The sequence below is a fragment of the Gallus gallus genome, chromosome 1 (assembly GCF_016699485.2).
Source record: "Gallus gallus isolate bGalGal1 chromosome 1, bGalGal1.mat.broiler.GRCg7b, whole genome shotgun sequence".
NCBI lineage: Eukaryota > Metazoa > Chordata > Aves > Galliformes > Phasianidae > Gallus > Gallus gallus.
The window spans coordinates 50,209,797-50,237,108 of NC_052532.1; the positions used below are offsets into that span (position 1 = coordinate 50,209,797).

The window sequence follows — 27,312 nt, forward strand, 5'->3', positions numbered from 1 at the left end:
AGGAGCTGTTTGCCCACCAAGGAGTTAGAGTGAGCTGCTTCTGTCTCCTCTTTGGCTACAGACCAAAACCATGTCACGGCGAGAAGTTTGCTTACTTTAAATAGCATATCTGGAACAAGAGATATGCCTCTATCACTGCAAAACATCAGGAATTTGAAGTTGCTGGAGAAAATAACTGAACTTACACGATCGGCTTGCTGACTACACTACAAGAATGGTTTTCTAAAGAACGACTCCTTTTAGAATGCTACTACACTTGTTAATACAGTAGGATTAATTATTTCTGGAGTATTACACAGATATATAAAAGCACAGTGATTTACAGTAATAGAAAGACTGACATATGCTCATACAGATGGAGGTGTGCTCTCAACACTTCAGCCACCGGTTCTGGGGGGTTCCATTTCAGTTTCAGTAGCTGATAAGAAAACCTCAGATTGTGTAAAAAAAGAACAGTAGTTTCTTTAACGTTCCATATTTCTTGCTTGTGTTTGTTCTATAAGATCACACTTTCCACCTGTATCAACTATATACATTGAAAATTCTACTTTAAGGCAAGTTCTGAAGTTTCCAAAAGTTGGCCTTGGTCAACAGAAATTGAAATGTTAAGGAAATGGAGAGCTGCAGCCAAAGGTCTGGAATGTCAAATCTGAGCAAGCTTCCTTCCCTCCTTCAGTCTTCAACTGCTTCAGAGCTTTTATGGATCGGTAATTATTATTTCATTACACGTGCACACAAAAATATCAAAACCACAGATAAAGTGTTTAGAGAGTTGTGAAATGTGGTGAAAAATACCTCAAGAATGGCAAAGCATTCAGTGAGAAATCAACCCGTTATTAACAGCTCAATAATTTGTTGTCATATCAGAACATTTATTCAGCAAGACAGTTCTATTCAGGACTTCAAGGTTTCACTGAAGGATCAAATAATGTGATTTTTAAAATAGAAGATGCATAGAAAGCCCTATTATCTAAAATTGTTTACCAAGAACGGTATCTTTGTGGTTCTATAACCCACAAAAAATATGTTGAGAAATGAATGAATGACAACAGATATAGAACAATTAATGGGTAACAGCTACCACAATACAATCTCAATGAAGAACTTGTGACTGCTCTCAGAAGGAGCTGAACTTTCCCTTGTATGTGTGCGACTTCTTTTCACTACCCCCTCTAAAAAGAGCTTTTTACCTATCCCACTGTGCATACAGAAGTACTTCAAGAGCCCTACTTTGCCACACAACATGGGGCTCGAAATAAAGGCAGCCTATCTGGGAAAAGCGCCAGATGTCAGTAAAAGGATTGCTTATTAGTCTGCAAGTGCAGTATACACAAGTATTTGACAGTATTGGTTTGCATTAAAAGATTAAGAGTTGCAAATTCGACCAGTTTTATAACCTCAGATGGCTTGCATGCTGGGAGAAAAAAAACGCCCTCATTTGAAAACTGACAGAAGGAAAGTTGCAAAAAATCTTCTCCCTAAACAGCACATTTCAGGTTTCACTCCTGATTTCCAAACCAATTCACCTCTTAAGAAGCCAGTGACACTTTCTGTGCTAAATACACTGTCCTCTTACCGGTCTTACCATCAGTCATAAGAGTGACTCTTATTTAAAAGGACCTCTGACAGTCACCTGGTGTAACCCCATGTTCACAGCAGGGCCATCATCACACAGGCTGGTCGAGACCTAGTTACATCCTAAGCATCTCCAAAGACAGAGAAATAACCACCACTGTGAAGAGCCTGTTCCAGTTTTTGACTACACTCGCTGCACTTCCTCAAAATCTAATTCAAATTCCCTTTCTCCATTTTGCATTCACTGCCTCTTGGCTTTTTTCTCACTGCACACCATTTCCACTAATAGCCTGGCTCTCTATACATGCTCATTAGGTGGCTGACGACAGCAGCCAGTAACATTACCTCCTTAGCTTTCTAAGTCTGAACAAATCCAGTTCTCTCAGCTTCTCCTTGTGCAAGACGTGCTTCAGTCTGTTAAGTATCTTGATGGCCATTTAATGCACCACTGTCTTTCCTGTACGGGAGCCAGAACTGGTCACAGCACATTAACGACAGTCTCGTAAGTCTTGAAGAGAAGAAACACTTCTGTTGACCCACTGGCTATACTTTTGCTAATACAGCCCAAAGTGTGCATGGTTTCTTAACAGCAAGGACACCTTCCTGACTCACATTCTGGTTTTACTCCTCCAGGACCTTCAGGTGTTTTTTCTGCAGAGCTACTTTCTAGTTTGTAGATGCCTAACCTGTGCATGGCACTATTTTGCCCAAGGTGCAGGACTTTCCATTCACACTGACTGGATGTCAAGAGGCTTCTGCCAGACCCCTTCTTCCAGCCTGTTCCCTCTTGCTATTCCTCTGAATAGCAATCATACACATTAGAAGTGTCCAGAACTCAGCCCAGTTTTGGATTATCTGCAAACTCAGCGAGAGTATGTTCCACCCCACTGACCAGGTCACTCATAGACGTGGAACAGCATGACTTGCCAGGGATGACTTGCCCAGGACACCCTACTGCCCATAGGACTTGCATCTTTGACCACAACCAATACTGTATCACTGACTCTGGCCATCCAGCTCAGGAACCCCTTTTAAAAACAAAAAAAATAGTAAAATTAGAAAAAAAAGTATTTCTGTACTTAGTGGCTGAGTGAGCTGGATACTAATTCCAGATGCTTTCCACAGATCTGCAGCAGGAGAGCTGTACCAGTTATCCATCTGTATCGGCTGCCTGCCTATGCTGGTACACCACTGCACTTTGCAGCCTAGATAGGCTGTGCAATCCAGGCTCAAAGCTCTACAAGCAGCTTTACCAATGGCTCAATGGTGCTTTGAACTTGTCCCAAATAGTGAGGAAAGTGAAGCTGATGAGCATTACTACCATCTTAATAATGTATTTTTACACGTATGGCTGAGAAGCATTATTTAAAAAATAGAACTGTTTTACACTTAACCTTCTAAATACAGTTAGGAAAAGCTAGCTCTTCTGACAATGGCGTAACTTCATTCTAACAAAAGCTTTGTACTTTCTTACAGATGTCTGCATTAAATGCCAAGACAAAACTATTCTTTAAGACACACACGCGTACAAAAATCCCAAGGAAGTATGCTGTTTGTTGTACGTGGCAATTACAGCAATGCACTCACAACAATTATGACATAAACACTGAAAAAGTGTAAAACAGCCCAATTAAACCATGCATTTTCTGCTACAGCGTCATTATGGTACCAATACAGGTCACCCAGACCTCAAGAAACTCAATCACAGAACATCGCTGGTAACAGAGGTAGCTACATTTACACAGAATCACATGATGGTTTGGATTGCAAGGGACTGCTGGGTTCATCTACTCCAACCCTTGCATCAGCAGGGTCACCCAAGCAGTGTGCTCATATCCAGGTCATATCCAGGTGGCTTTTGAAGATCGAGAAAGGTTGCAGCCAGAGCGTTGTGATCAATGGCTCTATGACCAGGTGGGGGCCAGTGATGAGCAGTTTCCCCTAGTGTCTGCTTTGGGACTTGTACTCTTTAACATCTTTATCAACAACATAGATGATGGGACTGAGCGCACCCTCAGCAAGTTTCCTGATGACACCAAACAGAGAGGCACAGATAATAAGGCAGAAGGAATAAACTCAAAAGGTGGGCCCAACGCGAACCTGATGAGGTTCAACAAAGCAAAATACTAGGTTTTGCACTTGGGTTGGGGTAGACCCAAATATGTATACAGACTGGGAGAACTCCTTGAGAGTAGTCCTGTTGAAAAGGACTTAATGGTCCGGCAGATAAAAAGCTTAACATGAGCCAGCAGTGTGCACTTGCAGCCCGGAAGGCCAGCAGCATCCTGGGCTGCATCAGAAGAGGGGTGGCCAGCAGGATGAGTGAGGTGATTGTCCCCCTCTGCACTACTCTCATGAGGCCTCACTTGGAGTACTGCATCCAGGTCTGGGACCCAAACACAAGAATAACATGGAGCCCTTGGAGCAGATCCAGAGGAAGCCACAAAGATTATCAGAGAGCTGAAGCACCTCTCCTGTGTAGAGAAGTTGAGGGTACGGGGCTTGTTCCGCCTGGAGAAGGCTCTGGGGAAGACCTCAGTGTGGCCTTCCGGTATTTGGGGGTAGCTTATGAACTTATAAAGCTTATAAAAAAAGGAAGGTGTCTGACTTTTTACGCACTCTGATAACGTTATGGCAAGGTGGAAAGGGTTTAAAATAAAGAAGGGGAAGTATAGATTAAAAATTAGGAGGAAACCCTCTACTCAGACGGTGATGAGGTGCCGACACTGGCTGCCCAGAAAGGCTGTGGCTGCCCCATCCCTGGAGGTGTTCAAGGCAGAGGGTTGTAATTCTACAGTCATCCAGGCCCCATTCACTTCTACATAGGTTACTCCAGGAGTAATGCTTACTATTTATTTCCATGGCGGCTACAACAGACAGGAAGAGCAAAATAACACTAACTGATAGAACAAATTCTTAGCTACAAAACACGATTTTTTAACGGTTACCACCATTAGCTGACAATCCCCATTTTGTGGTGTGACAGCAGTGCACAGCTATCTGCAACACAGCTTGTCTTTCACATCGCTGTTGTCACTGCAGAAATGTACCACCCACTGCCTCTCTGTGCTCACATCCACTGTTTGGCCTCCATACACATTCAACAAGCCTTAATGAATGCCAATGGGTGCGATTCTTTCTGTATGGAGGAATTCAGTGACACACCATTGCCTCATTTGCACTGCCATGTCAGATAGCATTTTGACAGACTGCTCCTTTGCTGCCAGCTGTCACACGGCAACAAAATAAAATGAATATTGGCAGGAAGGTTTAAACTCCCCTGCAATGGGTTACTTAAAGCTCACTGTGTTGCTTTCCAGCCAACTCGCTGCCCACAACAACCACTGCTCCACCCGGTCAGCTGCATCCCATCCGACACCTTGCTCAGTCTTCCAAAGGTGTGTCTGACATGACAGAACTGAAAGCTGAGACTGGCGTTATCCATACAGACCAACCTTCATCTGCTGTGTTTTCCTCCTTCTTCCCGTGTCCCACTCTCCAACCAAGAAGATAAAGGAGAACACCACACCACCTGCATTCCCGATCCCTTCAACATATCAAAAAAATTTTATGTTGCCTGAAAATATTTTCAGTCTCCTCATTGCAGCTTCATGCAAACCAACTTGAAAGAGTAGGAATGGGCAGTAGTGCTCTGACTTTACAAGGCACCAGAGTATCTTCTTGATATGACATTGAAAATTCAGGCTCCTAACAGACAGGAAAGCTCTTCAGAGAGATTGTCCAGGTGGCAAATAGGTGTTTCAGTGCATTTCATCAAGGAGCCCTCAGTTACTAAATACTTCACACCTTTGTTTTGGTGGCACCGTTTCTAATACTGGTGATTGGTTAGACCAACTTTATGTGGTTGTCCCCTTCTAGGTTGTAACCTTTATCCATGTCCTCTCCTTCTTCCAGCCTCAGAGCCTTCTACCTTCTGCATTGGGGCACTTTGGGAACAAGGGGAAGACTCCTTGTCCTGCTCTGAGAGGAGACAACGGTCTAGTCTTCCTCACCTTGTGTGTTATTTTAGCCTTACTCCTCTTCACTACAAGCTAGCTTAGCTTCTTCCTCTTGCGGGGACTTCAGGCTGTCAGTGAGCTTATGTCAGTGCACAACTACCCTTGTAGTTGCCAAGCCACTCTCTGTAATGTCTGAAAAGTCATGGCAGTCAGGTAAAATCCCCAGTGACAGGAAAACTTCACTCCCATTTTTAAGAATTATAAGACTCATTTAATTGATAAGGGATCTTACTATATTTATTTAGTTTCCAAACACACACTTCGAATTCACTTACTATAACAGTGAAAATAACTTAACCACGTAAAGTAACACCCTGACAAGCACATTACAGATCTCCAGTTCTGTAAAATATAACACAGTTTTGCGTATATGGTGCTTCAGGGCACTACAGTAATAAAAACAGCACTTATCAAATTATAAGTCATTATTTTAATTATACTAAATCAATATACTAAAGCAAGAATGTATTTAATTTTATCAGTGGGAAGTTAAGAGCAAGGTTTTCTGCACAAAGTTACTATTCTTCTGTTGCGGGCCAAGTTGGAAGAAGCAGCAAGTTGAAGGTATTTGAACTTCTGATACTAAAAAAAAAAAAAACCAAACAATTTGCTCTGATTTTTTTTTTTGTTGTTGGCAAAGACCCTCAGAGTTTACATTTTCTATTGCAATTATTGCAGAGGCCATATTTATTTTTAACAGGTAAGAAAGTTTATTCATTCTCTTCCTGCAAATACAGTTTACAAAGTTTCAGGACTGTTACCACTCCTATCAGGAAATCTAAATTAGAAGTGGAAGGGAAAGCAAGCAACATATTTTGCAGGTCTGTTTAATGCTCTATTAATCTTGCCAAATTACCATTTCTTCAAACAAATCTGCGTATGCTCAGTGTAGTGTAAGTTCTCTATATTCCTCATTAAGACTTTTAACTAGGCTTACATGAAGAACCTTTCCAGACATCCCCTTCTCCCCCAGTAAAGGGGGTCATGCTATTTCATGGAATGGCTGAAGTTGGAAGGGACCTCAAAGGCCACCCAGTTCCAACCCCTGAAGAGGACAGGGCCGCCACTCACCAGAGCACCATCCAACCTGGCCTCCTTTTCAACCTTAACGCCACCTGAGTTTAGAGCTGAACCAGGACTGAAGGCAAGAAAAAAAGTCCCCAGAATTTAACAGTCAGACTGCAATGAAGCAGGAAAGATACGGGTGTGCTCAGTCACAATCCACCAGAACATATATGCACAAACCAGCGCTTGTATTTAGCAATGTCTTCCACTTCACTTGTTTAAATTCCTTGGAAGGCACTCTAAGGAACAGTTCTGAAGCCCCTTGTGCTTTGTACAACGAGTAAAATACAGAGGACTAATCTGGTAGGAGAGAAAAAACAACCTGAAACCCCGCATTTGTACGCACAAAGCTTGGCAGACAATTTCACTTAATGCTATTGTGCCTTACATAATTTGACCAATTGTTAGCTGGCAATACTTTAAACAGCTGTATACCATCCAAAAAGTTCAGAGGTACCTCACAGCTGTAATGAGAGTCTGCACTCCTAACATTCCTCTGTCAGATGGAGGAAAGAAAACCACACAAGAGATTGATACGTTTATTATTATGAAATAACCTAATACTAGATGCTCTAAGTGCTGGTTATCAATCTTGGCAATCACAAATAGAGACACAGTCAAATATACACAGTATTCTGTCTGCAGTAAGAACCTGTTTACCAGCTCAATACCATGGATTAGCAAGCGAGTTCTTAGAATGCAATAAAGATTATATACACTTCATTCACTCATTGTGAACTTCCAGTTAAGCACAGTGCATACAATCTCTCTCACTCAAGTTCAGTTATTCAAAATTGAGCCAGTTCTATAACTAGGAATGACACGTTCCAGTTCTAACTCTACAACCAACTATTAAACACAGTACCTTCTCACCCTCAGCCACTTCTAATGATGCATGTCCTTACAAAGCACAGATTGCGTTTAGAGCTCAGTGAAGCTGTAGGGCAGTTTTTATTTTTATTTTTTAATGTCCAGTTGACGTGGGGGATGGATGACATTTAATATCACACGCTGCAACAACACAGATCTTTCCCAGGATATGTTACAAAACAAAAGGCTGCATGACCTGCTCAAGGTTACAGTATGACTCCATTGCTCACTCCGAATTAAAAACTGGTATCCTCCTGACTCCGCCTGTATTTTCACTAATAAATGCCACTAGTGAACACTTACACAGTTCCTTTCATCACAGGATGTCAAAGGTTTTTATAAATATTAATTAAGCATTGCAACAACACTAAGAAGTATGTAAAACTTAATTCTGCATGAGTAAACCCAAGCAAAGAATAAATAACCTGTGTTCAAAGACAAAGGACAAGTCAGCAGCACGGAGAATAAACAGTTCTTCCCACTAAGGAATACTTCATTAGAAACAGGGACAAAGTTAATACTCCAAATGTGATTTGAACAACGCAGACCTAGATAGAAAAGGGAGAATTTTACAAAGGATATCAGTTGTTGGTGTCTTTCAAGAAATTGACAAATCATGTGATTAATATTTCAGCACGCTACCAGCTCCCCAAACCAAACAGAAACAGCTGACAAGTTGCTGAGCTTTCCCAGGTTACATCCGTCACCCAATCTTCATCAAAAATGTCTTAGAAGATCCTCATCAACTCGTTGTCACTTAAAAGCGCAGCTAAGTTTGAGATCCAAGCCTGCTGAAGCACGTCCAACCCTGTAGCGTGTAGCCACAGAAGCTTTAGTAATTCTCTAAGTCTGGAAAAGTAGAGAGATGCGACCTTTTTATCCCAATCCTGTATTGCCAAGTTCTTGCTTTGGTTCTAATATCAGTCAAACTGGTTTTTTGCAATACTCCCAACCAGTTCTCAGTTGAGTTTGTTATGCACGCAAAGCTGCTGATCCTTACCTCTTATCTAGAATTATTTATAATGGACATCCAGTGCAAATTGTGTAGCTGTGTTTCAGCACATTCTCATTCATTTAACAGACACTCCACAGGTCAGGGAAGACCCACATGTACATCAATGAAGCAACGACAACCATCTTCCCTTGAAACAACCAACCAAACAAATGACAAATAATGGTTGTACCAAGTACTACCAACCAGATTCTATTTCAGAATGTAGTTGTATAGTGCTAGCACTACAGGTACAGAAAACACTCTACCATTGAAAAACCTATTTTATAAAGCTACTATTCAGAATTTGTTGCTCATAGGTTATTTACAGATGATGAAAACCTAAAATCCAGTGGAACAGCCATACTAGATTTTAAGCCATGTGTTTCACAACAAAGCAGCTTAAATACATTTGCCTCTTTAAGTGTATAATTAAAGCAAATGGTCTTGTCAGACTTTTAGTATGCATTTTAAGATATACTCTTTAGAATATACAAACTAACAAACTTCCTTCCCTTCTTTTGTGTGCATATGGAGACTTAAAATCCAATGAAGGTCACCTTGATAAATGAAATGAATCAGCTGCCTCCTTCAAGCAGCTTTTAGAAGCAAACACATATAACCATTCATACCATGGAGATAAACCTGCAAGATGTAAAGGTAGCACTGAAGGGAGCAATTTTGTTAACAGGCCATGACCTTCTGTTCTGCAGCTTGCACCTGTGGTAAAGGCAGGCAGGGATCAGCTCTCATTAAAGCCTCCATGAGGACGAGAGGCAGCAGACCTCGCTCAAGGAACTAAGTGAATCAGAAGTGCACTAAGTGTTTTCCTTGAGGCACTCCTACAGACATTCTGAAGTCCAAAATAGGACATGAATCGAATAACAACACTGAAGGTCATAAAATGTAAGTCAATAAATGTAAAATGTGGCTTTTACTATGAGACTGTATAGGCTTTCAATCGACAAGGAAAAGTGAACTACAGTACGGTTTGCTCCTAACAAAGAGAGATGTTTGACTTAGTAATTACTTTTAAAGCAGCGAGACTTCAGAGCACCAAAAAACAACTGTGTTCGACTCTGGAATAACTCCTTAGGAACCCTGAAATGTGTTAAGCACACAAAGTCTGGTATGGAAGCATTAGCTTGTAAGATGCGTGCTTTTCAGCCCTCTTATTGCAACCAGCTGGCCACACTTTTCAACAGTCTTTCTTCATTCAAAAGTAACATCAATGAATTATTATTCAAAATATCACAACTCATTATTTCACAACTTGACTCATACAAGTCATTAAGAAATAAGGTGGAATTGTTCACAGGCTCACAGAATGAAAGTCAGTCAATTTTAAAGAAACTGTGCCTAAGAAACCCAGAGAAACACAAACACAACACCACAGTACCAGTGCAAGATAGGGCTTGTTATGAACAACAGGAAACCAATAATCCTTCCTCATGAAGTTATTTAAGCAGCCAAAAAATTCAAAGCCTCTTTAAACTTGTCTTTTCATATCATCACTTGAGGACAGAAGAAAGGTGTGATCATTTCCATCTGGCATTGCAAGTGAATGACCATCTACGACCAGCAAAAATACACATAGCCACATCAAAGCACACAGCGCCTATCAACATGGGGAACACGGGTAAGCAGCACAAAACGGAAAGCAGAAGCTGCCATCATCTTTCCTAAATTTGCAAGACTGAATATTGATGTGCTTTTAAGGAACAGCTGTAGAACGCTCGACGAAGATCAAGTCCATTGAACGTTAGTCATCTACCCTTCCTTCCTTGCAAATTCTTAGACAAAAATTAATTCTAAAGGTCAGTACTAAGCTTTTCAGCATATCAGATCATAGGTCTACGTACCATGGCTCTGAGCATCTATCAGGGAAAAATCCTACTTTTAGGAATCCCGCAGAATGGACCTCCTAGAGAAACACACACGATAGACTTCACAAAGCCCATGAGAAATGAATTTTCCCATGTACCAAAGAAAAAGCCTCAACTACCTGGTTTTCACTTCTAAAAGCACGATGCACTGACACATCAGGCTGGTACAGAAATGCAGAAGTCTTCAGTGTCTAAAACCTTTCAATTTCTGTTTTCTTCACGTTTAAGTGAATCGACTGCATTAACTGCTACTGTAGTGAAGAAGAATAATCTTTAATTTAAAGAGGAAAAAATAGTTCAAGTTTGCTTAACCTTTTTCGTTGTTGTTGTTTCCCCCAAGCTACGTTTGGAAGGATACCAAGAGCTGAGCATCCTCCATAGGAAGCATTATTGGAGACAGTAATAGAAGTTAAGTCGTGAGCTTTGTAAGGTCACAGAAAACTGCAATTGTCCAATTCCAAATGCCTTTTTTTACTCTTATTTTTAAAGAACACCCCAACGAGAAGCTCAAGAGCCAGCAGCATGGCTAACACTAGAAATACTACTGTCTACTTCAATGTTTTGGCTTAAAAAGAAAAATCAGTTACTGCAACCCACAGAGCAAGACTATCACGAATAGCAGCCACTGCCTCAGAATAAAGCACACACCTGCCTGAATCACACATCTGCCCAATTTAAGTGGGAAAACACAAAGCTATCCTTAACATAGCAGTATTGTGTACGGATCTTATCACTGATCTGCACAGATAACCTGAAAAGTGACACCCACTCAGTGCTACCTTACAAAAACACGTGTAGCGTCTCCTCTTGTGGAAAACTGCACTCTGCAGGCCATACACTCATGTTTAACTTTAAATGGCTGTGTTAAATAACTAGCCACAACTGTTAGGAGGTAGAAACAAAATAGACTCCAGAAAATAATCCATTTGTAGGCGGAGCATCGTCACCTCTTCTGTTCTGACGATCTGTTCTCCATCACCCCTTTTTATAGACTTCTCATGCGCACCGTTCCCGAGCTGCAGATTTTGAGAAGTCAATTCTGTGTCATGCCTTCTGGAAATAAAGCTCAGATTAAACCACCTAGTCCAGACATGAAACTCACTAATTGCTGAGTAAACAATCATTTCCTTATTTCTTAAGCAAAGACTGTAAAAAGTTTAAGTGAAAAGTGTTCACTGTATCCTCAGGCATTTGTCTATACTAAGGACAGACTCCAATCAAGGGAAAAACAACTTTTAACCACGCTGTTATTTCTGTGAAGTTGATGTCTGCCCAGTCTTGATGGTCCCTCACCTGAGAATTACTGCTGTTGGTGCTGAGGGAGGAAGATGAGGCTTCCGAAACCCTGACTGAGGATTATCATTCCTTGTATCTCTTTCCAGAAAGAATGATTTCCAGCTTCAACAGCACTGCTCAAGTCATTCACAGATACACTACCAGATCCATTACTACACTCAATTCCACTTAACCTGTTGTTTTCTAATGCAATGGGTTAAAATAACCTCAAAATGTTAGAAATATAAAACACCTATGAGAGGACTGGATCTACCTCACAATTGAAAAGTCTGTTGTTCATTCATACTCAAGAAGTAAGAGGGAAATGTATTAAAATTTAACTATACATCACCATCAAAAAAGAATATTCTCTTGTAAACTGAATTGGCTCATGGAAACTCGAATAAGAAAGTTCTTTTGGTACAGAAAAGTTCTAAGATGGATGGAACTTGCAAACCATACATTGAACATGGCTCTGGGTCCCGTCCCAGGCATGCTTCACTCCTTCTTCCTAAAGAAGAGGGAAATAAATCACAAAGGAAGAGGTAACCCAGAAAATAACCTAAAACAAGGAAGCTGCTGAACTGCCACCTGGAAGGCAGAAGTTACGGAAGAGCACTACCTATAGGGTACAGATAATATATACATAAAGGCACAAGTGAAAACCTGAGGTGGAAAATACAGTGAAATGTATTTACCATTTACAGCATTTCTGAAGTTTTAACATTAAACTGATTTGCCTTGTTAAATTCTCAACTCAAGCAGCACGTACTACTTTCAAGTAATTTTCATCTCGTTGCATTGAGAGGCATCTTACTTCTAATTAATAATAAACATTTCTCAATTTATTATTACTTTTTTTTTTTTTTTTTTTTTTTTTTTTTACTTCTAAGCAGTTAAAAATATGCAGTCATTTTAAACATCACTGCTAACAGAGAGGACAGCTCGATCAAAACCACTTAAGGCATTCAGTATAAAGGTTCATTTAACAGTTTCCAGCTCAAAGTAATTTCTATCTCTGCTGACAGTGAATCTGAAGACTTCTCCACTCTCTAGCAGCTACATCTATCTAGCACTGATAGAATTTGTGAAAGTGTAGAACAGAGCAGCTCAATTTTATTTGGACACTACGGCCAAACATTGTATGATACTTAACAGGAACGTACAACGCTCCACAAAAACTGCTCTCCTGCTAAGTTAAACCATCTCTCTATCCTCTTTAAGGAAGGTGGCTCTGCATAAAGACAGGTCAACTCTTTGCTGCTATATAAAGTTGAAGGTTAAAATGCATAAGCTGGTGTGGGAGACTATTTCCTGCTGAAAGAAAAGCCCTTTAAACACTAGAACCTCAAATCTAATTTGTTGGCTTATTGATGCTTCTGCACATACTGCCAGCACAAAGCTTCTAACTCTTCATGAAGCCACTGTACTGAGAAGATGGATTGTGCAACTGAGCAAAGAGGTTAGCATGACCACATAGTAGAAGTGGCAGAGAATTCTTTTGCATATGCGTTTGAAATTCTGAATTTCAGGCAAGGGATTGGACCTCCTGCTTTAATCAAGATCATCTGCTAGAAACAACATCCTTAATTAGAAAGGCCTTTGATAAGCTTGCTCTTGCTAACGTGCTACTTTAAAAACAGAAAGGAAAACTTTCATCTGCTACTGATTAATCTGCCCATCTAAATCAAAGTCCACACAGCTCAGACTGAACAATCTCAGTCAGGCAGCTCTCTGTCACCATTGCCAGAACCCAGCCCACAGCACACTTCAGGAGTGTTAAGGAGATAGTACTCTACCCTGTATACTGATGAGCAGCTGAGTTTAGTTACTCAATTCAGTATTTCCAGAAGATCTATTGGGAAGAACTATATGGTTTAACTCTAATGTATTACCAGTTCTAAAAGGTGAACCAAGCAAGAACTGCCAAAGCAACGTCCATCTCAAAAGTGGTGGAGGACTGCGCAACAGACCTGACAGTTGTCCGGTTTGAACATCTTCTGAAGCCACAGCCAAAAGGAAGTGGGACTTGTAAACACCAAAAGAGCTGAAACTGAAAGGGAAACTACTGCAGAAAGCATTTCTTATCTCGTTCAGTTAGCAGGGTGCATACAAGAGGCCACTGAGTTAGGAGGAAAAAAAAACAACCAAAGAATCAGAAATACTGATTACTTACTGTAATTTTTGTCACTACCCATGAAAAGTCTTAAATGCAGCCTTAAAGTGCACCAGCATCCAGTAACAGTTCTTTCTGAATAGAGAGACAGTCACACCGCCATGCTGAGCAAGGAAGGCTCAAGTGCTTCATCCATCATGAGTGTCAAATACTCTGCTTGAAAGTTTACAGTACCTGAACCTTTTTATTGTTGTTAAGATCTAAGATTTTTCTTATATTCCACAGACAAAAGCAAACTGGCACGCAGGTACGACATCAGGGCAGTGCACTGAGTTGATTTTGGTTCTTTTTGTTTGCTTTGGCTTTGTTCATTTCCCCAACCAGGTGCCACAGTAATAACTCAGGAAAACACCCTTACTATGCATTTGCATACGGCCACAGATTGCAAGAAATGTTAAGTACGTACACAATGCACCTGAGAAAATACAACCCAAGCCCTCTTTTGCTATTACAGCTTGGAACTAACAAAACTGCATGGAAAAGTCCCTTTTACCACCAAAACAGATTTGCTAATCCTTGCCCACACTTTCAACAGTACAGAAGAACAACGTGTAATCACTCTATAGAATGACATTTTAAATCAAGGTCTCCTACCGAAAGGAAACACCTCAAATAACCAAAACTGTCATTCAGTAAGAGCTATCAAAGTTTCCACTCCAGGAATGAACTATCAGCTTGTGAACCTACAGAAAATCTACAGAGGTTTTCTCTCTTTTCTGTAAGTTTCACACGATGAAAGCCTTTCATAATTCACTGAAGGATAACAATATGCAAAACCTCATTAAAAACTTGGTGAGTGTTAAATATAGAAAGTGAATTTAATAAATACTTCAGGAGGATTGTGTCTGAACTAGACTTTAACTTGTACTTTGAAACATCAAAGGAAATTGTCTGCTTTTCAGGGATTTATTTATGCATATTTTTAACGTTAGGATTTCTCAAGGTAGTATGCAGAGCAGCTTTTAAGCCCTGAATACCTCTACTCGCAGCAGAAGCCCTTAGTCTGACCTCAAGACCCCGCACTACGATTTATTACGATGTATGATCCAGCTACATTAACTACACTCCTCAGTAACGTGGAAATCCACTATCGTTAAATGCAAGCTTAAAACGCAGAACCTTCAGCATTCGAGATTTTGAGAAAGGTGAAATATACTATTCCACCTTTTAATCCACATTATCGTGTTATTTAAATCAGCTCCGTTCCCATGAAGCACTAGGAAAAAGAAAGCATCTTTCTATTCACAATTCAATACAGTTGCATACGACTGGCTGGGGCCCGAGGCCACAAGCCAGGAACTTCTGAGTTCAAGTCTGGCTCCACCACTGCCTTGCTGTGTGGCCTTCAGAGAGCCTCTCCATTTCTGTGCTGCTCCGCTTCCATCCATACGCTTACCTTACAGAATGGTGTTTGCTTTGTTTTTGCAGACTTTTCCACAAACAAAATACAAACTGAGAGCAATTTTTCCACTGTGGCTGTAATCAGTGAGGCCGGCTAAGAAGTCTCCATGCGTCAGCTGATACTCAGTAGTTTTTAAATGCATTAACTGCTAACATGCACTACATAAACACGTATGATACGCTCACAAATATCAAAAGAAATTAATAGTAAAATGGAAAATAGATTATTGGAAAATAGTCATATAGATTTTCGTTAAAAAAAGAAAGCACACACAGAAAAACCCACAAACCAAGATGAAATGAAATCTGACCTAAAAGCAATTTTGACTTACAGTACTGAACAACCTACGACCTTGTTCTTATTAACCTACTGAGCCGGTGATGAAATCTGTTTTTAACAGCTTATATTAAGCGTACACACAGCATGCAATGCTTCAGCTCGAGCAATTATAACAACTAATATTTTAAGAATCTTGGTTTAACGACAGAAAATGGCCTAGGAACGTGCAGTAGAAAAACGATTCAACCTTAACTGAAATACTTAGCACTAACTAAACTATCATTTCAAATATAAGCTTTCTTAAGAAAAAAGATCAGAAGAAGTTACATAAACTGAAAGCGTATATCTTGCATGTCTGCTGCAGAAGTTTCACTTCTCATTATCTGATGAAGCAGAATGCCATGGAGATTGACAGTAGCGAGCCTCAGCTTTTCCTGAACTCCAATGAACCAGTCACGCAAACACAGCCGGGCACCTTTAAAACAGTCTGCAGTGCTTTTAAATCCACACCCTGGGAGAAGAGTTGACCTCAGAACCTTATCGAGGCAGGCTGACTTTCCAAAGGCTGTCCGGTTCAGCCAAACCATGCAGGCATGCTTAGACTAAGAACAAAGCAACTCAGTTTTATGGTATGTTAGTTAACAATGCAAGTCTTTGCCTTCAGCTTAAATCCTTGGATTTAGCATAGCCTCCACCTCCTATCTCCTTTCGCGTCTTGTTTTACCTAAGATCTGCTAAGAACGTACCTCCTATAGTTTTTTCCTGCATCAGGACACAGAATTTACTTGGGGCGGTGATAAATTCAAGGCTATCCCCCAACTAGTAACACAACAGCAGCATAAACAAATTCAGAATACTGCTTTAATTTTGAGACAAAAACAGTCCACAGACTTCATCAGAAACAACTGTTCCAGAATAGCTCCCATGCAAAGAGGAGGAGGTAAAATGCAAATTCAGATAGTGTGTGTTCAAGGAGGACTAAAATGGTTCAAAGCTGTGAAACATTATCCGCGTACAGAATTTACAATTCTCCTGTTCCAGGTCATTTACCAACAGTTTGCCACTCTATCACAGTGGCTTTCAAAATATATTTGCTGACTAGACCCTGGAAAGTTGAAGAAATACCATCTTGAAGAAGCACGTATGAACAATTATTAGCAAGATTAAATCTTTACCCGAATGAGATTTTGTTTTCTGCTTCCTCCACCACACTACCATCCGCCTGTTTCCATTAGATGGAGCAGACACAAGTACAACAGCAAGGCTTGTACGCTGGCTAACGAGCACCGTTGCCAGGGTAATCTAGATCTGCCCTGAATAGGATTACAAGACACAGGTAAAAACCAAACCAAACAAAAATAACCCTAATGCCTTGTCCACATTCTCCCTCCGCATCATTAGGTCTGGTTAAGATGTATCACGACATAACCTGAACATAACCTGAAAAAGAATGAAAAATGTGACTTTGTAACAGAAGTATATTTGACTCACAATTACCATTAGTTGCTAAAGTCAACTTCTGTAGCTCCAGCTGGTGAATATTCTTGTATTGGAACTTTTAAAGACTTTTTAGGCGTTTGAATTCAGGTTAACCAACTATGCTTAAAAACAGTTTGAACTTGGTCAGCCTTTAGATTCCAACCAATGCTCATCAACTTGTCATCATACCCACAAAGGAAAAGAGAACCGGACAGACGATGACATATATATAACCTAAATAGAAGATCCTCTATCTACTTTCACTGTGTTTAACTAGTTTTATTTACCGTAAAATTTCTTTTGAATAAAGCTACGGGCTACTAATGATACCCAAGTAAAGGTTAATACCCTCTCAAACTTCATATGAGGACCAAGGAGCCTAACGACCACTCTCTACTTCACCGGATGACCAATCCCTGAAGCACACACCAAAGAGTCAGCAAAGGATGACGGTTCCATTCTGACTCCTTTCGCTCCTTTCCCTCCCCCCACCCCACCGTGTGCAGAAAGTCACTCCTACCTACCTCAAGCTCCCCTCAGCGAGAGGCAGAAAAGCTTGGAAATAATCCAGCGAGAATAACCAGATCAGAATTTCCACACAATAAAATACCAACATTCATCTGTAAGCTGTGATTCGATGAACAATTATCCCTGTGAATTGTTCAGAGCAGAAAAGTGAGCATAAGCCCAGTGTTTATCTAGCTGGCGAAGAGACACACGAAAACACATCAGTCTCACTTTCTTTGATTAAGTTCTTACTAGTAGTTCTTCCTCTTGCCAAAGAAAGCTGTTCTGTAGACCAATACGTCTAGAGTATAAATTCAGAATTCATGTAATGTGGTCTACATTGGGCCCCAAATCCAGTGTGATTATGTAACTGAAATTAGGTATTTTTTAATAGCATATTGAGTAAGTGCTAATAAAAAGTTTCAGCAAGAACGCTAACACAGCTACACTTGAACACGGTGGTGTCTTTTACTACAAGTAGTAAAAATCAAATCAGTAAAAAGTGAAAAAAAGGAGAGGAAACCCAAATGAGAGACTTTAAGGGAGGCTGAAGTGACGCAGGACACCACGTCCTGGAGAACTGGACGGCTCAGGCATAATCAAGTTCTCAAACACAGATTGAATTATGATGACAACACATTTGTGTGTATCTGCCACAGAGTACATGTAAAATGGGACAAGTGAATTGAAGCCTAATTAATGGTTAAGTGGCATTAAGAGAATACATATCTAACCATTCCTGCTTTTATATAGGTCAGCTAGCCTAAAAAGTTCAGTATCTACAAAGGCTACTGTGTGAATATGCTTTAACAACTCAATTCCAGCAGCCTCGTTGCAGCTGGTCACACATACACTTGTGCATGCAGAGGCTGTGGCAAACCATCACTGTGAAACCACAGATGGACAGTAGCTTAGGATCATTCTGTGCAAATAAATGCAGTGTTTAAAGAAAAAAAAGTGAGAATGCTAGAAGTGATTTTTCCATTGTTCTGTTAAAAAACAAAACAAAACAAAACCACCACCCTTCTCCGGTTCAGAAATGAAGACAATCTTCTCCTCCACCTCCATTTGGTTTTCAGATTCTGCTGTTTCATTCTCAAGGCATGAAGACATCAATGAAAAAAATAACAGGAAGCACTCAAGCTTTTTTTTGCATTTTCTAGACCACCTTCTTCTGCCATGTTGTGCTGCTCCTGAACTGCCTCAAAATGGATCGACCTCATCTGCTGTTCACACTGCTGTGAAGCCTTGCAAAGGTACCACCCTAAGAAGAGAATCATCCTCCTGCTGGCACGAAATAACATCTAGTTGCATCTTGGTGTTTTGTTTTGGCTTTGGTGCTGCTGAAAGCTCCAAACCTAGATTTTACTACGGAAGTCCCATTTAACATAAATGTGAATGGATACATAGGCTTTATACCTCAACAGCATTTTTCCACCTGCAGATATCTAAGCACTTTTATATCATTTTCTTTCCTTAACATACACAAGCATTCAGTTAATTAAATTCAGGCAAATTGTAGCACTAGAACAGTACTCAGCTCTGGCCATTAACAGGGCTCCTCCTCATTTTCTCTCCAGGTGTATCAGCATGCATTTTTCCATGCTGTGTTACATCTCGCATTGCTCTGCCTTTAAATATCACCTGTTCTAGTGATGCATCTTCTCTTGCATACCTGAAATAACACCAGGGTTTGTATCTTGTTTTATGTTTTCCCACACAACCAAACTGCCTAAATAAACGTGGTTCTGAAACTAAAACACTCTGAAGGAGAATCGAGGTTTGCCCATAACATAATATCCCAATATTGGATCAGCCAGTTCTTCCATGACTTCTCTGGAATGATTACAAGTACGTAACTATAGTAGCAACAGAGCATTACAGCCCTAAACTATAACCCAGCACACACTATACAAAGAGAAAGGAAACCATCCCTTAAATTGGCAATACCCATAAAGCTTTAGGAACTCACTTCACAAGTGTGTGGATGGCACTATCTATAAAAAACCCACAGTTTGCATATGCAATGCTCCAAAAATATAATGCTTTGTCTCTACAAAAAACAAACTGCTTTGCCGCCCTGGCTTAGAAACAGATTCACAAACGTGGAAGAATCTCAGCAGTGAGACGTGCTGCATGCACAGCTCCAGAGCTGATGCTCAGCGCAGACAGAGGAAGGCACCATTTCTCATGTGCCCTTCAAAGCACTTACGGCACCACCACTACAACAACATGGAAATACTTGGAGCATACGGCATTTTTCATCTCCGTGCTACTTCCACATTCGCCCTCGATGTCAAACTGGACAAGTCTTATCTCAGCACCTCATTTTAGACAGTCTGACACAGATTTGAACAGGCTGCCCAGAGAGGTTCTGGATGCCCTGTCCCTGGAGGTGTTCAAGGCCAGGTTGGATGGGGCCCTGAGCAGCCTGCTCTAGTATTAAATGTGGAGGTTGGTGGCCCTAACTGTGGCGGTGGAGTTGGAGATTCATGATCCTTGAGGTCCCTTCCAACCCGGGCCATTCCGTGATTTGAAACGTGGCACGTTTTATCATATCAACTAAATTCTGGTGTTGCATTAGTAACGAAACTTGCTCTTTCCTCAAGTAAATACTGAAGTTGCCTTGCTCTGAGAATCAGTATGTCTTCATATTCACCTGAACCGAAGCTCAGACCTATGTATCAAATTAATTCTGCAGCAACAACTACAGCCAAATATTTAAAGTTTAGCCACTTACAACCTAACCAGCTTCCTCAGCAAAGCTCTCCTAAGTGTCATCCCAACTAACTGCTGCCCTGCTGTTATACATCACCCTCCATCAGACTTTCTAAAAGGTTACAGAACTGGAACTCAGATATCCACACCTGACTCCTTGGTAGAAACTGAAACACAGCCTTCCAGAGCCGAACTCCCCACGTCTTATTCCCCTGTCTCACACTTTGAGCTGTTTAAATAGATAACCAGGACTTCTGCTGAAGCAGTCCTTCAGGAAGGGGCAGATTTCTTCTTAATCAATTCAAGCAAACAAACACAACCACACCAAAACAGAAAGACCCTCGTGCTTTTCAGTCACAACACAACTGCTAGTTGAAGCAAAGACAATACCAAGGCAACACCTCCATCCACATCAGCAAAAGCAAAGTGGTTCTATGATGACCAAAATTAAGGAGCTCTGCTTCAAGGTGCAAGCCACAACAGAATCTTCTAAGGGGATGGGAAAGGGACAAATATTCTTCCAACTGTACATGAACTCACACAGCGAATTTTTCTTCATTTGTAGATGTGGATGCTTTCTACTCTACAAAGCCATCTATTAATAAATCAAAGACAAAAGTCTCAAAAGGTTTTTAGGTGAGACCAGCGGCACAGACTGCACGGCCTTCTGAAGTTTCTCTTTTATTTTCTTTTTCCTCTTTCCCAGTGGGAGGCAAAAAGGATAAAAAAATAAGAAAGAAAGCTGCTGAAAAAAGCAAGCATACATTTTTCAGACACTTGTTTTCCTTGATTTTTTTTTCCAATTCCAGCTGCAGGCTCCTGTATATTGATGCTCAATGGTAATAAGGCCTTTCTCGTCAATTCTCTCTCAAACGTAGAGCACAAAACTCCAGGGGCTCTGCTGACTACGGAATTCGCTACAGTTTTTAGTCTGCTACAACAGCCTGTCTTGGAAAAAAGAGCGATTCCTGCAGACACCAATAACAATTGTCAGAGAAATGCAAACAGAACAATAAAATAAGCGTCCAAAGCTGCTGCCATTGCTGTAAACTGAACAAAGCAGAAAGGCTCGCGCTCCCCAACACAACACTGCTGAAACGCTCAAATTCTGATCTAGGAACTGCAACTCGTGTCAGGTCCTTCAAAACGGACCAAACCCGTGTTCTGTTCCCTTCGTACCGCAGGGGCACACGGAGTGCACAGCACTGAGAACTGTCCACGGCCACTTCTTTAACACCTCACCATTCCATGGGCTGCAGAGTCCTCCACACACACCACATGAACTACTGATAACTCAAAGATATTTACATGACAAACTATTTTAATTGGTACATCCTGAATAGGAAAGATAATCTCCAAAAACTACTCAAAGGACAGAGACTATGTACTGGAATTGCTTCTACTATTTTCTGTGATTACTTTTACAGTATTATATTAAGCATCCAAGATAGCTTCTATAGTTATCAACAGCTGCGGGTATTAGAGAATATCCCATAACCCATTTCCATACCATCAAGATGCATTAGCATTTACACTTGATCTGACAGCGTACAATAGAGAGTAATGCATGAAGGCCAAAAAAAGGTGAGTATGTTCCCCAAGCAGAGATCCTGAGAAGGCCACATTCCACAGCACTGCTGGGCCATGACAAAGCTCGCGTGCCCCACAGTTGGACCATTCTAAGCTATGGCCGCTACCACTGGAACTATGTAACTGGTGGTTTGGTCAACTGAGTGACAAACCTGCCAATCCTATCTGTAACATTGTGTTTGGGAACTGTACTCCTGAAGTTTGCCAATCAACAGGTACAGTCAGCATGTTCTGGCTACATGAGGGCTCCACTAAGCCCAGGGCGGCTCTGAATAACAAAAGCAGGTTCAGCCACCAGGCTGCACCAGGCCAAAGACACAGAGTGCCTATACTGCTCTCCCTCTCAGCTACATGCTACCAACGTGAGAGTAGATTCCATTAAGTTCATTAATCCTAAGCAAGAAAAAAGCACGTTACCTTATATAGGAACTAGGTAATACATTACCTCTAAACTTTTTAAGGCCAGATTTGAGTGTTCTTGTTAACAGGTTCACCTTAACTGAAAAGAAAACACCTTTTAACTTCCAAGAGAAAAATCGATATACTGTAGCATTATTTAAAATCTCTTCTAGCCAAGGAGGGGGGGGTGGGTAGAATCTGATCTATACTACGAGATTGCAATGAAGATGAATGTGTTTCCTCCATTTGGATTCAGCCGTGCAGATATAAGGCCACAAAGAAATGTTAAACGATCCATCTTGTGGATCTATAAAGTTGACCCGCCAATCACAATCGATGCACATAGGAAACCTGAAAGTAGATTCTTTTATTTTCATCACCGTTTGCTGCTTCAACATACAACGCAAAAAGCACCAGAGGACCTACCAGGAGGAGATGAAGAACGCGCACCGCCACCGAGAGATTTTTTCATTTAACCTCGCAGAAGGAGCATTACATCACACTCCTACAATGCAGGGGGAGGTGCCTGCGCACAGCAAGCTTCAGCTATTTCCCTTTAATTTTCTGCTCGCTTCTGGAGGGAGATGCAAAAATAACTTGCCTTTAAATTGCTAGTACGAGAGCGGGCGGGGGGAAGGCGAAAAAAACGCCGCTTTGCCCCTGTATTTACCAACAGAACGAGGAACGCTTACGCTCCGAAGAGCGGCAGACAGCAGCAGCGCCCTGCAGCTGCCAGCGCGCCTGCCCCGCTCCGAGCCCGCCGAGAGGGCCCCGGGGCCGCCGGGGCAGCGCCGCTCCGCTCAGCGCCGCGCTTCGCCCGCCGCGGGGGAGGGGAGGGGAGGGGAAGGAGGGGAAGGGACGGGAGGGCAGCGCGGGGCCGCGCCGAGCCCCGCCAGGACAGCGCACGCCGCGGCGCTTCTCCCCGTGCCCCCTCCCGGGGCGGGCCGGCGTGCGGCGAGCGTTTCCCCATCCGTCCCCGCCGGAGCCGGCGGCAGGAAGAATGCAAACCCGGCTCCGTGTATGCAAATTTTTGCAGCAGACTGAAGAGCTCGGGGTGCTGCGGGGAAGAAACGGCTGTTTCGCGAGCCTCCATTTGAATAGAACGAGATTTTCTGTACGATCTGGTAGCCGGGCGGCTCGGGGAAGGCGGAGGAGCCGCAGCCATCCGCCCAGGTGCTTTACGTGACGAATCGCCCCCCAAAGCCGCACTCGCACAGAGCCATCTTTCCGAAGCGCTCCGCAGGCGCTGCCGGAGCCGCGCACCGCGCCGAGACACCCGCGGAGCGGCGCCGGGCACGGCCGGGTCGGGCTCTTTAAAACCGACCAACGGGTAATTAATTTGAAAGAAAAAAAAAAAAGAAAAAAAATCATCGCAGTAATAAAATAGAAGGGCGCCACTAACCTCATAAAGTGCAGCAGTGCTTAAATCCAGCGAGTTGAGGCATACAAGGTAGAAATGGAAATGAAAAAAAAAAAAAAAAAAAAGATCCCGAAACGATTTCGCGTTTGTTTTTTTTCAATTTCAAATGTTCAGAAGCCAGCAGGGACTCCGTCGGCCATTTTGGCGTGAGCTCCCTCCCTCGCTCGCTCTCCCGCTCCCTCCCTCGCTCTCCCTCTCTCTAAAGGAAGCAGCTTTTTGTGACCTTCAAATAGAGCCCGGTCACGTGACGCCGCCGACCTGTCAATCACGCGGCGGGGCCCGACCCCGCGCCGCCTTAAAGGGGCCGCGCGGAGAGCGCTCCAGACAGGTAACGCGTGCCTGAATCGGCCCCGCGCTGGAGACGCGCCCGGGGAGCCGGCTGGCGGCGGCTCGGAAGGCGCTCCGATGCTGCTGCCTTCCGAAAGACGGCACCAAGCGCTGCAGCTGCACGTGCGTATGTGTGCGGAGCGTGCGCTAAACTGCAGCTAATTTCAAGTTGCTCTACTTGGACGTAGAGATCCTCTCAACCTCCCGGCGGTACCGTCAGCTCCCCGTTCTCCAGACGTGGAAGCTCTCCATGCAGGAGCCGGCGATGCCGGGAATTCATTAAGCAGCTCAGCCGAGCTGCTACCACCGGGTGTAAGTACATACCTTGCTCTGAAAGTAATGCCTCCTATTTACTTCCTTGAAAATTAGAACATATACAAAGAACACAACAACACTATTTCAGAGAGAAGAGCCTCAGCTGTAACACGCTATTTTTCAACATACCACCAATCAGCTGTGCGCTTTCACCAGCAATGAACAAGAGCCTGCATGCCACACTCTTCAATCGGCACCAGCAGAGACGACCCTCTGCTTCACAGCTGCTGTGACAGCCATTACAAGGAAACGCTTCCCCATGCACACCCACCTTTCCTCAGCCCAAACAGACTGAAGGCAGGAGGCTCCAAATGTGGACTATGCCGAGGGTGTGGTAAGACAGCCCAGTCAAGACTGACAGTGTGCTCCAGAGAGCAAGAGAGGTGGTGTCAGAGGAAGGTTGTCTTCTTCTCTGGCCTGACTCTACAAGTTCAAGCCTTGAACACACTGAAGCCAACATTCGGCTCCGTGCACCATTCTCTGGTAATCCACTGATTGCACAAACGAGCTGATGGAGAAGCTCTGCATTTCACAGTGTAACAGCTTTTCATGGGTACCACCGCCTTCTCTTTCTCCCGGCTGTCACCACCACTGAAACTCACCCCCCGCTGCCGCACTGTGCTCACGTGCACTCTTTGGCCTCCATCAACATCCAGCAAGCGTCAGTGAATATCGGTGGGTGCACTTTTTCCCACACGGTGGAATGCAATGGCACACCTTTGCTTCATCCGCACTTCCCCGGCAGACACCATTTAGTCAGACTGTCCCTCTGCTGCCCTCCGTCACACGGCAGCAAAACAGAATGGAATACTGGTGGGAAGGTTCAGCCCCTACTGCCACACCACCGACATCCACCTCTGACATCACGGGCCAGCAAAATAAAATAGGAGGCATTACTTTTGGAGCAGCCATCCTCCTTCATTGCTGTGAAGTTTGTCGCGTTGTTCAACAGACAAATCTTTTAGAAATGGAAAACTTTTTGAAGGAAGAGGCAAACCATCAGGAAACAAAACCATTTTGCAGCGTGGATAAAACTTCCCAAGTAATTTACCATTCTGTCAAAAATGCACGGGCTCTGGGCCTGTTTCACCTTGCCTTGTTTGTCTTCATAAAGAGCTGGGGGTTCCACCGATGAGGTGAAAACCACCCATGTTTTGTTCCCACAGGAGACAACTTCTGGATTCCTTTTTTAATAGGAAACTTGAACCAAGCCAACAACTTCTACACACATCACTCCGTATCTGCATCTGCTCGTGTTGGCTTACTGGTTAAGTCTTGTCTACCCACAGCACAGGAGATGTTTCTTTCTTGTTTGTTTCTTAAATGCAGTGTTCCTCCAACCGAAACTGGTAGGAGAAGCAGCAGTATGACAGTGCAGAAAGTCAACTACAGCAAAACTAAAATAAAAAATAATTTAAAAAGGATATACAAGACCTGCACATCCCTTTTCAGATGGCAACTGCACTTGAAAACCTAACCGTTAAGCTTTCTGATGCCAAAAGCTCCGCTAATAGCTAGTGTTAAAAAGTTATATTCTTGTTATGTACTAACCTACCTGACCACAAGCACTTCATTTCTAAGCACCTTCCATCTGAGGATCATAAAGCATCTTAAAAACTTGAATGAAGCTTCACAGTGCTCCTACGAGGACAGCACCCGCAATGAGCAGACATGAGCGCTGAATGCTTACAGCCAGGGATTCTCTGTGCTCTTACAGCTGAGGCAGGAGGCGAGTGGTTTTATAAATTTACATCAAACTGCATTTTGGTTCTAGACACAGACAAACCTTCTAGGTGATCTTTGGATACTGAACCCATAGCTTAGGCCTCAACTTTTTGTATACAGGGATGCTCCGCTGTCCAGCACATGAACTGGGATATCGACTATACTCTCTAGCGGTCACCTCAAGGAGAGCGGGTCCTGGCTGATCTGCAGATCTTCACGCTGTTGTCAAAGGATTCAGGATCATTTGGATCTTATGAAAAACTCCCTGCCTGCAGGGCTGCCATTTTGTTTTTGCTCAAAGTCCTACAGGTTGATACAACCTTGCTTATTCTGAAGGCTGCACCCTTACCATCCTACAACACTCATCCCATCGGGCCATCTGTGTTGCCCATACTACCTGTGGTGACAAACTTAAAACTTATTTATTCCGCTACTAAGTTCTTCATAGCTGATGTAACGGAAGTGAAAACATCCAGTCAGCTGAGGACATAACATTTGAGGTTTCTGCTGAGGAGTTAGCAAGTTTCTCATAGCACAAATGCCTTCTCACCAACTTTCCTCTTTTCTGTTAGTGAAGAATGTTTCCTAGAGTATCAGAGGCAAATTCCAAAGTGAACTGAAGCCTACAAGCCCTCCATCCTACTGCAGCTCATCAGCTCAATTTCCCCAGCCCAACCCCAGAGAGTGGCAGGAAGAATGGTCACCAGAGGATCAACTGACCTGGATTACTATGCTTGCGAGCACCAACTGCAGCTTGTTCACCTCCTCAAGTTAACGGGATTTAGAAAGGTCAAGCTGTCTTTCCCAAGATGTAGTTAAAAACATTGCAACTCTGAGGGTAGGGATATATATACACGTAGTTGCAATATGTCTAATGATAAAAAAAAAGCAAGCAGAAAACCACTTAATTTGAGCAACAGAATTACAAGTCTTAACTATTCCTTGTGTGCTCTAACAAACGCCACACAATTTATTTCAAGAGAACAAGTTAAAACATCAGGTTGAAAATCAGCATTCCAAAGCATTTTGCTTCCTAAATTTGGTAGATGTCAGTGTCAAGTTCCTGGTTGCTTTGTCCTGAATATCAAATAGTTCAGATCACTTCTTAATTATTTTCTCCAAACAGAGGTACCGAATACCTACCAGTTCGGAAAAGTAAAAACAATGGCTGAATGTGGCTGTATCAACTATCAACTTTTTTTTTTTCTTTTTGAAGTCTTCAAAGCAATTGCACACAAGCCATTGTTCAAGAGCTGGCCTCCCCTCTGTAGGAGTTCAGACTTTGAAGTGTCCG

General features: G+C 42.5%; 1 protein-coding gene across 1 annotated transcript in view; it reads right to left on the reverse strand.

The window, feature by feature from the left end:
• Positions 1-27,312, reverse strand: part of TNRC6B (trinucleotide repeat containing adaptor 6B) — a 141,535-nt gene that overhangs the window by 63,703 nt on the left and 50,520 nt on the right. The window lies entirely within an intron of this gene.